Genomic DNA, 12,475 nt, shown 5'->3' with positions numbered 1-12,475 from the left:
TATATACACTACCAAATGTAAAATAGATAGCTAGTGGGAAGCAGCCGCATAGAACAGGGAGATCAGCTGGGTGCTTTGTGACCACCTAGAGGGGTGGGATAGGGAGGGTGGGAGGGAGACGCAAGAGGGAGGAGATATGGGGACATATGTACATGTATAACTGATTCACTTTGTTATAAAGCTGAAACTAACACACCACTGTATAGCAATTATACTCCAATAAAGATGTTAAAAAAAAAAAAGAAAGCCCTTGTTTGTAATCCTACTCTGTCACATGACAGCTGTATCACTTTGGACAATTTACATCATCTCTCTAAGCCTAGGTTTCCCCCTTTGTAAATAGGGATAAACAGTATCTACTTTCTAGAGTTTTTATGGAGACTAAATGAAATAACAACCTCAGTGCACTTAGGACCAGAATTACTGTATATGAAGCCTTCAATGTATATTAACCATTATACACACACACACACACACACACACACACACACACACACACACAATATATATGCCTGTGCATGAAAACTCCAGAAAAAAATATAAAGGTATACACAATAAATTGTTACTAAGTTCTGAGAAATAAAAAATGGATTCTAAATAAATCCATGTAATAGAATATTATAGACATTACATTATAGACATTACATCATTAAAAATCATATTTTTAAAAAATAATAAGTAACATAGGGAAATGGTAATGTTATAATGTTAAGTTAAAAAGCAATACATAAAGCCATAGATTCTGTGAAAAAAATGTATGCATAAGAAAAAATATTGGAAGGAAATGCCTCAAAATGTCCAGTGGTACTCTCTGTTTGGGGCATTACAGACAGTATTACACATGGTTGGATTTCCATCATCGTGGTCACTGTCCTTCTGACATACTCCTGTTCATTCAAGTCCTTTACAAAGTACTGATTTTTGATGCCCCTAATTGACCATAATATTCCACATGTGTTTTAATACAGTAGCCACCAACACATAGATTGAAGCCATGAGAATGCATGACGTTGGTAAAAGTGAGTATGAATAAAGAAGAAAGACTATGATCCACAAACAGAAAAAGGACAAGAACCTCAAAAATATGCATTAGGGATGTAAAAAGCAAGAGGCGCACACAAATAAAAGCTGAAAAGAAATGATTAAAAATGTAAAATAAAAACCAAACTAGAGCTGATGAAGAAGCCGTGTATGGAGTTTTTAAAGAAGGAAGGGGGTTGACGGTGCTAGATGTCTAGTAAGGTAAGACATGAAACGAATTCAAGGCAAGGATACAAGGACACAGCACACACTGCTGATAGGAATCTGATATAATTCTCCATTTTTTCCTATCAACCTGGAATAACTGATCTCCCCTTTCTTTACGGCCCCATTTTATAAAACCTATAACATTTAATTGCATTTTGTACTCTTCATGTATAACTCTCCGTTTGGTGTACAAGGTTTCTGAGGATAGGGACCCAGTCTGACTAATCTCTATTCTCATTAGTCTCTAGCTTCCATCACAGGACCTGACTCATGGTAGGTAGTTAAGAGATGTTTGTTAAATGAATGCATAAGGACCAGACTTCCTGTTCCAATACATGTTATTCTAGGTAAAATTGACAAAATTCACCCCAAATTTGAATGTCATAATGCAAAGAAATTAAGCCAGAAGAAATTATTTCCTTTATGAAATTCTGATAATGTCTGTGTAATCAGATATAAAAGTGGGTACATATGCTATGCATATCCACAAATATTTATGCTGTCCAGACGTTCCTTCTATTTTGTTATTTTAATTCTCTCAGGGTATTTTCCTTTTTTCAAGTCTCTATTTATCACTTCATCATTCTTTGAATATAAATTTTAAAAAGCTATCCAAAGCTGCCTAGTCAGTTTAAGACAGTCACACCCTCAGCAGTTCAGCTGGACATATGACTAAAACCATGTCTAACAAGTTGATTGAAATTGATGAAAGTGGAAAAAGTATAAATTCAGTTGGTATTTGAAGAAGTGGGAAAGTAAAACATGAGTAGGCTTTAAAGTATATTTTTAATGTCTTCATATTTCCTAAACTGTAATTTTAATGAATCATCAGAAATTATTGTGTCTGTATGTACTATTCAGGGAATCTCAGGAAAAGTACAGTCATCACTGGGCGGTCGGGAAAACAGGTATAAGATTTTATGATACCTTTTCCGTGAGAGCCAACGTACCCCCAGTGTCAGCATTATGTGGTGTGATTCTTCCGGGACTGAACACCACCTGAAGAGTGAACCAAGCCAGCTCCTTCAAAAAACTTGACAAGTTTCTTCAAATATGCCAAAATTGCACCATTATTCCTTTGTTTGCTCCTGAAAATACTGAAATGAAGACAATTTCTCTTATTATGCATTACTACCCTTTATGTGCTATATCAGTGGTACTCAACCAGGGCAATTTTGCCCCCCAGAGGACATTGGCAATATCTGGCGACATTTTTGATTATCACAACTCAGGGTGGTGAGGAGGGCTGCCACAAGCATCTAGATGATAAGGGCCAGGGATGTTGCTAAACATCCTGTAACGCACAGGATGCCCCCACCCCAACAAAGAATTATCCAGTCCCAAATGTCAATAGTGCTAAGGTTAAAACACCCTGTGCTAAAAGATAGAATGTGCACAACATTCTGAGAACCCTATCCATCTTTTGAGGCTCAACTGAGCTACCAGCCCTGTCATGAGGCTTTCTCAGATCAATTCACAATGACACCTTCACAGCTTAGACTTTCCATAATTTAGGTTTCATTTGATGATGACCCATCTCAAAGAGTTTTCTGAGGAATCAAATGTTCAGTATTCACTGCTGTTACATCTTACTCGCCTTTTCGTAATTTGCCTGTGTTCTATGACAATAGTACTAGATAGTTTTATAAATCAAGAGACTCACTATTATGTTACTTTCTCTTTCCAAATTGTCTGTTTTGTTTGCTTGTTTTACTTTTCCAGGATCTTTACAGTAATACTGGTTTCAGAAATAATAAGTTTTGAAGTGGGAAAGAGTAACTAATTATCCCATTGTTTTTCCAGCTAAAATGTTTGGGTGATATTTCTAGTAACCCATATTGTTAATGTCTATTGTTTGGTGATTCAAATAAGAATAAAAACAAACAAAAAGGCTATGCTTTTTGGCCTCTGATCAATCATGTAATTCTCCTCCAATTTAAAGTTTGAAGATTTGGTTTGTTATTTCAAATACCAGGAATTCACACCCCCATGGGCCAGTAGTGGAAGGAATGGGAGACATGAAAAAAAAAGTTCTGAATTAAAGTCAACAGTTAAATAGAATTCATTAGCACTACTCTTATGAAACATGTGATTTTCTTGAAAAAGAAAGGTATTTTAATAAGTCACTGCCATCTTTTTTTCCCCCTGATTCTTGAAAGTCCTTTAATGTGTTGGTCATGTACAACCATAGAACCTCTAAGAGCACATGGAAGTTTGTCAAGGATATAAATCGTTATGCAAGGTGATAGTAAGACTTACAATAATTATTCTCAATTGACTTACCCTTTTTTTTTTTAAGCTAGCTAGATAGCCAGGTTACTTGGTTGTACATTTCTAAGAAAGGAAAGGCCAGGATGAAAAGATCTCAATTTTGCCTAAGACTGAAGGGGATGGTGGTAGAGTCACTAGCAGAGGCCAGCTAGAAGATTTCAGTTTTCATACTGAACTGAAACCTGCTTTCCTGTTACTGCCATGCTGCTCTCCTTCTGAAGCAACCCAAACCAAGTCCAATCAGTCTTCCACAGAAAATTCCTTCAGATACTTAAAGACAGCTGCCCTATTCTTCCCTTCTTCTCTTCGAACTCATTTTGATACATGAAATGTCTATTCTAACAAAAGACAGAACAAATTCAGAGAGCCAGTGCTCTGTGGTGCTGACACCTGAGTGTTATCCAAGAGTGAGCAGTCTGTCTTTCAAGATATAAGTGCAATTTGACTTGAACTACAATCCCCATATGTTGGAGGGTGCCACCTACAGCTGTCCTCGGGGATTCTTAGATGGGGAGGGGAATTGAAGACTCACTTTTCTCCTGGTTACCCCTGGCTCTGAGCTTATGTTTTCAGTGAGTATTCAGTCTTACTTGATTATCACCTTCTGTGAATGTTCTCTTTCCCTTCTGTCTTTAGCACTAATTCTAAAATTAAATAGTAGACATCCTTGTTCTTAAAAGTCCTTTCACCCTCCTGTTTAATCCTCTGCCCTTTTAAATGCTCTCCCATAGATTTCACCCATTCTTTTAGCTCCAGCATCAACACATGACATTCGTAGCCTTGAACTCCAGCCTGTCTCATTACCTCCTACGAGACAGGGTCCGGTTTCAGCACATTTGCATTATCAACAGTACCACTACCACATTCGTCAACTTGGCTCAAAACCACTTTAGTGCATTCAGGTGTTCCTTTCTTTGCCATCAAGTACTGCCCATTCTTACTTTAAATTATAACTTACATATAACCCGACTCCTTCATTTGCAAATGCTGGTTGTCTTTCACCACATATGTGGCTTCTGCTTTCAGTCTGTGTCTGATGGAAGCCCTCATACCACTGCCGGATTCAGCTTTCAAAGACAGGGCATCCATAGTCCACCTCTGTTTCAAACCTCTGACCAGATCCTGCTGGTTTAAGTCCCACCTCTTTCAGGACAGTATCATATCAGCTTGCTTCTCCAACAAGCCAACTCAACATTTCCCAATACCAAACCACTGTTTTCTTATTAGTCCTCCTCCAAGGAAACACATATTTCTGCTTCCACACTTGGTTCATAATTTCCCCCAGTGTTAGCTTGCTAGCACTACCACAACAAAGGACCACGAAATGGGTGAGTTAAACAACAGAAATGTATTTTCTCATAATTCTGGAGGCTAGAATTTCCTCTTCTTATAAGGATAGCAGTCATATTGAAGTAGGCCCCACCCTAATGACCTCATTTTAACATTATCTCATTAAAATCCCTATCTCCAAATGTAGTCACATTCTGAGGTTTTGGGGGTTAGGAGTTTAACATATGAATTTGAGGGGGATACAATTCAGTCCATAACACCCACCTAAGTTTTCTTCTTCCTCCTTCTCCTTTCCAAATCCCAAACAATATTTAAGGCCACATTAAAATCCCACTTCCAGTTCTTTACCACTTAATCATTCTAGCTCAACTTTCTTTTTCCTCTAAGTTCCAACCTCATTCACTCTGGTACTTGTATAGCTTCACCTTCATGGGTGCAGGTCTTCTATCTCCAGAAAGTTTAAGCTCGTTTAAGTTCTCTTAAGTTCTTGGTAAGTGCTGACTGAATTTGGATTCGGAACTCAAAAAGACTGTTTCCTCAATTTGAATTGTCTTTTTGTTAAGGTTTTTTCAGGTCTTATTTACTGCAATATTGCTTTCATTAGTAACAGGTGAGTTCCTAAGTAGGAAGGAGCCACTACTCTGTTACTGACTAAAAGGTACTGGTTCAAGACTTTGTGAAGAAGGGAAATTTCTCTTCCACATAAGCACACGTGAGACCTCTCCCCTAATTTACACTTAAACTTAAATTTCTTTTCGTTAATATTTTTGCTCTCCTCTTAAATAGCTTCTTCAAACGTATTTTTTCCAGGATCATTATGACAAACGACCATAAAATACAGTGTAAGCATCTCACTCAAATGCTTTCTTGTGTGCTGATACTCAGTTGAGGTCTTTTAACTTGAAAAGGTCAGCATTTACCTCATGAATATAATCCAAATTAACATTTACAGTGCACTTATATGTACTGTATATGTGTATTAAAATTGGTCATTTCATCCTTAACAAACCTATGAATGCATACTATAATTCCCCCTATGTTGTATTTGAGGAAATTAAGGCATAAACATGTTAAATAACTTGCCCAAAATCTCATGGTAGATTAAGACAAAGAAGTCTGACATTAGTGCCAAATGGCTTAACTACTATGTATGGTTCCATGCACAGATAGGAAAGACATCATTCACTCTTCCACCCTGCCCCCCACCCCTTAAACCCTAATTTAAAATTCATAATTACAAATAATTTTCTAATGCAAATCACATATTCTTTGGATAAGGATTTTCAATTATAGAAAAATAACTGTTCTTTCCAATACGCTCACCTTGCGTTTCAATCAGTTGAGCAGTGTGTATGAAAAAAAACTTGACCTGATTTTCATGTTCGTGGGCTCTGTGGTTTGCTCTGTAATCAGTTCTTCCTTGTTAAACCAGACATCAGGCCTGTACGTGTGTGATTATGCTGCCCCCAAGTGACAGATATTGTGAACTGCAAGTAGGGTGGTCTGCTAGCTGAGACTGTGAAGCTCAACGCAGAGGAGCTGAGAGTAGCTACCCCACAACTGTTCACTGACCACTTTCAAACCCACTTTTACCTGTGACCTCAAAAAGCCAATGCAGTTTTCACATGTAGTTAACTTGTTTCACAGGAGAAACAAAGTGGGAGACTATTCAATCAGTGCAGGTATTTACAGTACTGTGCATTTACAGGTTTCATACGCATTTTCAATTCAGTAGTAGGAAACATCAGAAATGCTCTCTCACGATCCTGCAGCCTGTGGAACAAAAACCACATTCACAGAAAGATAGACAAGATGAAAAGGCAGAGGGCTATGTACCAGATGAAGAAACAAGATAAAACCCCAGAAAAACAACTAAATGAAGTGGAGGTAGGCAACCTTCCAGAAAAAAGAATTCAGAATAATGATAGTGAAGATGATCCAGGACCTCGGAAAAACAATGGAGGCAAAGATCGAGAAGATGCAAGAAATGTTTAACAAAGACCAGAAGAATTAAAGAACAAACAAACAGAGATGAACAATACAATAACTGAAATGAAAACTACACTAGAAGGAATCAATAGCAGAAAAACTGAGGCAGAAGAATGGATAAGTGACCTGCAAGACAGAATGGTAGAATGCACTGCTGAGGAACAGAATTTTAAAAAAAGAACGAGGGTCTCTGTACGCCGTGCGCTGGCAAGACGGCACCTTCTTCTGGTGCTCGGCGTGAGCTATGGCTGAGGCGATGGATTTGGGCAAAGACCCCAATGGGTCAACCCATTCCTCGACTCTGTTCGTGAGGGAGGATGGCAGCTCCATGTCCTTCTACGTGCGTCCCAGCCCGGCGAAGCGCCGGCTCTCGACGCTCATCCTGCACGGCGGCAGCACCTTGTGTCGCATGCAGGAGCCCGGGGCCGTGCTGCTGGCTCAGCCCGGGGAGGCGGCGGCCAAGGCCTCGGGGGACTTCATTTCCACGCAGTACATCCTGGACTGCATGGAGCGCAACGAGAGGCTCGCGCTGGAGGCCTACCAGTTGGGCCTATCAGGCCCCAGAGACGAAGCCCGGGGCTCAGGCTGGGGGCGCCGCCGCCACGGAGCCCGAGCTGCAGCCGCACGCAGGGACGTGGCCATCTTGACCTATGTGAAGGAACATGCCTGCTCGCCCAGCTCCGTCACCGGCAACGCCTTGTGGAAAGCGATGGAGAAGAGCTCGCTCACCCAGCACTCGTGGCAGTCCATGAAGGACCGCTATCTCAAGCGCCTGCGGGTCCTGGAGCATAAGTACCTGTTGGGGGAGGCCCCAGTGAGCCCCTCCTCCCAGAAACTTAAGCGGAAAACTGAGCAAGACGCCGAGGATGCTGATAGCGGGGAACCACAGAATAAGAGAACTCCAGACTTGCCTGAAGAAGAATTTGAAAAGGAAGAGATCAAGGAGAATGAAGAAGCAGTCAAAAAGATGCTTGTAGAAGCCACCCGGGAGTTTGAGGAGATTGTGGTAGATGAGAGCCTTGATTTTGAAATACATATAACAATGTGTTACGATGATCCACCCACACCTGAGGAAGACTCAGAAACACAGCCTGATGAGGAAGAAGAAGAAAAAGTTTCCGCACCAGAGGTGGGAGCTGCCATTAAGATCATCCGGCAGTTAATGGAAAAGTTTAACTTGGATCTGTCGACAGTTACACAGGCCTTCCTAAAAAATAGTGGTGAGCTGGAGGCTACTTCCTCCTTTTTAGAGTCCGGTCAGAGGGCTGATGGGTATCCCATTTGGTCCCAACAGGATGACTTAGATTTGCAAAAAGATGATGAGGGTACCTGAGATGCACTGGTCAAAAAATTTGGTGCTCAGAATGCAGCTCGGAGGATTGAATTCCGAAAGAAATAATTGGCAAGATAATGGGAAAAAAAGCTTTGGCAGATAAGGCATTAAAAAAATTTTTGTGACTATTGAACTTCAGAGATTTTTACATTGGAACTGACACTCATCTTTTGACCAAATGCTATTGTTGCTCTGTGAGTCCTAGATTTTGTAGCCAAGCAAAGTTGGAGGATGAAAATAAAAGAAATTGGATATATTTAGAGCTGTTCCTGGCAGTATCAATGTGTTTGTAAAAGGAAAATCAAAAACAGAGAGGTTGGTTTTTATAGTACTAACCGCTTTCTGGAATGGAATCCCTGCTGTATTGGTAAGAGGAGCTAGTGACAAAGTCAAAGGCGGAAAATTAGATGGGTCTTTTCAGAAAGCATAAATAAAGAGCCTCCTATCCTTTGGCAGAAGCTTCTCTAGATTATGATAGATTCCAAATCAAGAATCTAGGAATGTGGAAAGATTTAATTACAAGGCCTTTGAACATGGACTGTCCCAAACCCTTGCATACCCCAGTGAACTCTGATTTCTGGGCTGCTTTGAAAACCCCATATTTCTTTTGCCAACTTATATTTGGGGAGCCTGTTTGTTGGCTGTTCTTTTCTTCAAGTCTGTGTCAGTTAAGTCTCTAGCATGTATTTCTTTATCTACCATCCAGTTTTGTTTAAAACACAAAAATTTAGAGAGTCATGGGAAAAGTCTCACTTAGTTACTAGTAATGTGTTTTTATTTATTGAGGATAGTTTTGTGCTAAGAATAGTGTTAAATTTAAAAATTAGAGGATTAATTCCTCTTTGTTGTGTTGATTTCATTATTGAAAATAAATAGAACTTTGTAAAAAAAATAAAAAAAGAATGAAAAGAAATGAAGACGACTTAAGGGACCTCTGGGACAAAATTAAACACAACAACATTTGCATTATAGGGGTACCAGAAGGAGAAGAGAGAGAGAAAGGACCAGAGAAAATATTTGAAGAGATTATAGTTGAAAACTTCCCTAACATGGGAAAAGAAATAGCCACCCAAGTCCAGAAAGCAGAGAGAGTCCCATACAGGATAAACCCAAGGAGATACATGATGAGATACAGAGTAATCAAATTGGCAAAAATTAAAGAAAAGTTATTGAAAGAAGCAAAGGAAAAATGACAAATAACATACAAGGGAACTCCCATAAGGTTAACAGCAGATTTCTCAGAAGAAATTCTACAAACCAGAAGGGAGTGGCATGATATACTTAAAGTGATGAAAGGGAAGAAACTACAACTAAGATTACTCTACCCAGCAAGGATCTCATTCAGATTTGATGGGGAAATCAAAAACTTTACAGACAAACAAAAGCTAAGACAATTCAGGACCACCAAACCAGCTCTACAGCAAATGCTAAAGGAATTTCTCAAAGTGGGAAACACAAGAGAAGAAGAGGACCTACAAAAACAAACCCAAAACAATTAAGAAAATGGTCATAGGAACATACATATCGATAATTACCTTAAACGTGAATGGATTAAATGCTTCAACCACAAGACACAGGCTTGCTGAATGGATACAAAAACAAGACCCATATATATGCTGTCTACAAGAGGCCCACTTCAGACCTAGGGACACATACAGACTGAAAGTGAGGGGATGGAAAAAGATATTCTATGTAAATGGAAATCAGAAGAAAGCAGGAGTAGCAATACTCATATCAGATAAAACAGACTTTAAAATAAAGAATGTTACAAGAGACAAGGAAGGACATTACATAATGGTCAAGTGATCAATCCAAGAAGAAGGTATGACAATTACAAATATATATGCACCCAACATAGGAGCACCTCAATACATAAGGCAACTGCTAACAGCTATAAAATAGGAAATCGACAGAAACACAATAATAGTGGGGGAATTTAACACCTCACTTACCCAATGGACAGATCATCCAAAATGAAAATAAATAAAGAAACAGAAGCTTTAAATGACACAATAGACCAGATAGATTTAATTGATATTTATAGGACATTCCATCCGAAAACAGCAGATTACACTTTCTTCTCAAGTGTGCACGGATCATTCTCCAGTATAGATCACATCTTGGGTCACAAAACAAGCCTCAGCAAATTTAAGAAAACTGAAATCATACCCAGCATCTTTTCTGACCACAACACCATGAGACTAGAAATCAATTACAGGGAAAAAAATGTAAAAAACACAAACACATGGAGGTTAAAAAATACGTTACTAAATAACCAAGAGATCACTGAAGAAATCAAAGAGGAAATCAAAAAATACCTACAGACAAATGACAATGAAAACACGATGATCCAAAACCTATGGGATGCAGCAAAAGCAGTTCTAAGAGGGAAGTTTATAGCTATAGAAGCCTACCTCAAGAAACAAGAAACATCTCAAATAAATAATCTAACCTTACACCTAAAGGAACTAGAGAAAGAAGAACAAACAAAACCCAAAGTTAGCAGAAGGAAAGAAATCATAAAGATCAGAACAGAAATAAAGGAAATAGAAACAAAGAAACAATAGTAAAGATTAATAAAACTAAAAGCTGGTTCTTTGAGAAGATAAACAAAATTGAAAAACCATTAGCCAGACTCATCAAGTAAAAGAGGGAGAGGACTCAAATCAATAAAATTAGAAATGAAAAAGGAGAAGTTACAACAGATACCGCAGAAATACAAAGCATCCTAAGAGACTACTACAAGCAACACTATGCCAATAAAAGGGACAACGTGGAAGAAAAGGACAACTTCTTAGAAAAGTATAACCTTCCAAGACTGAACCAGTAACAAATAGAAAATATGAACAGACCAATCATAAGTAATGAAATTGAAACTGTGATTAAAAATCTTCCAAGAAACAGAAGTCCAGGATCAGATGGCTTCACAGGTGAATTCTATCAAACATTTAGAGAAGAGCTAACACCCATCCTTCTCAAACTCTTCCAAAAAATTGCAGAGGAAGGAACACTCCCAAACTCATTCTATGAGGCCACCATCACCCTGATACCAAAACCAGACAAAGCTACTACAAAAAAAGAAAATTACAAACAAATATCACTGATGAATATAGATGCAAAAATCCTCAACAAAATACTAGCAAACAGAATCCAACAATATATTAAAAGGTTCATACACCATGATCAAGTGGGATTTATCCTAGGGATGCAAGGATTCTTCAATATATGCAAATCAATCAATGTGATACACCATATTAACAAAATGAAGAAGAAAAACCATATGATCATCTCAATAGATGCAGAAAAATGTTTTGATAAAATTCAACACCAATTTATGATAAAAACTCTCCAGAAAGTGGGCATAGAGGGAACCTACTTCAACATAATAAAGGCCATATATGACAAACCCACAGCAAACATCATTCTCAATGGTGAAAAACTGAAAGCATTGCATCTAAGATCAGGAACTAGACAAGGATATCCACTCTTACCACTATTATTCAACATAGTTTTGGAAGTCCTAGCCATGGCAATCAGAGAAGAAAAAGAAATAAAAGGAATACAAATTGGAAAAGAAGAGGTAAAATTGTCACTGTTTGCAGATGACATGATACTATACATAGAGAATCCTAAAGATGCCACCAGGAAACTACTAGAGCTAATCAATGAATGTGGTAAAGTTGCAGGATACAAAATTAATGCACAGAAATCTCTGGCATTCCTATACACTAATGATGAAAAATCTGAAAGAGAAATTAAGGAAACACTCCCATTTACCATTGCAACAAAAAGAATAAAATACCTAGGAATAAACCTACCTAGAGAGAGAAAAACCTGTATGCAGAAAACTATAAGACACTGATGAAAGAAATTAAAGATGATACCAACAGATGGAGAGATATACCATGTTCTTGGATTGGAAGAATCAATATTGTGAAAATGACAATACTACCCAAAGCAATCTACAGATTCAATGCAGTCCCTCTCAAATTACCAATGGCATTTTTTACGGACCTAGAACAAAAAATCTTAAAATTTGTGTGGAGACACAGAAGACCCCGAATAGCCAAAGCAGTCTTGGGGGGAAAAAACGGAGCTGGAGGAATCAGACTCCCTGATTTCAGACATACTACAAAGTTACAGTAATCAAGACAATATGGTACTGGCACAAAAACAGAAACATAGATCAATGGAACAAGATAGAAAGCCCAGAGATAAACCCACGCATCTATGGTCAACTAATCTATGACAAAGGAGGCAAGGATATACAATGGAGAAAAGACAGTCTCTTCAATAAGTGGTGCTGGGAAAACTGGACAGCTACATGTAAAAGAATGAAATTAG

The 12,475-nt window shown here is 38.5% G+C and overlaps 1 protein-coding gene, 1 long non-coding RNA gene and 1 pseudogene across 3 annotated transcripts in view; 2 read left to right on the top strand and 1 right to left on the bottom strand.

Moving 5' to 3' along the window:
* Positions 1-12,475, bottom strand: part of LOC137211930 (uncharacterized) — a 154,876-nt gene that overhangs the window by 78,884 nt on the left and 63,517 nt on the right. The window contains exon 3 of one of the 2 annotated variants that reach the window (XR_010937281.1): positions 2,016-2,345. The exons of the other annotated variant lie outside the window; for it this stretch is intronic. This is a non-coding gene — a long non-coding RNA (uncharacterized lncRNA). Of the gene's footprint in view, positions 1-2,015; positions 2,346-12,475 lie in introns of those variants that run through there. 2 annotated transcript variants of the gene reach the window in all.
* PDC (phosducin) overlaps positions 1-12,475 on the top strand; it is a 64,526-nt gene that overhangs the window by 18,792 nt on the left and 33,259 nt on the right. The gene's annotated exons all lie outside the window — the stretch shown is intronic.
* Positions 6,989-9,017, top strand: LOC137211913 (telomeric repeat-binding factor 2-interacting protein 1 pseudogene; annotated as a pseudogene).

Source organism: Pseudorca crassidens, chromosome 2 (assembly GCF_039906515.1).
Source record: "Pseudorca crassidens isolate mPseCra1 chromosome 2, mPseCra1.hap1, whole genome shotgun sequence".
NCBI lineage: Eukaryota > Metazoa > Chordata > Mammalia > Artiodactyla > Delphinidae > Pseudorca > Pseudorca crassidens.
Note: the sequence above shows the minus strand (reverse complement) of the source record. Positions and strands in the feature narration are given on the sequence as shown.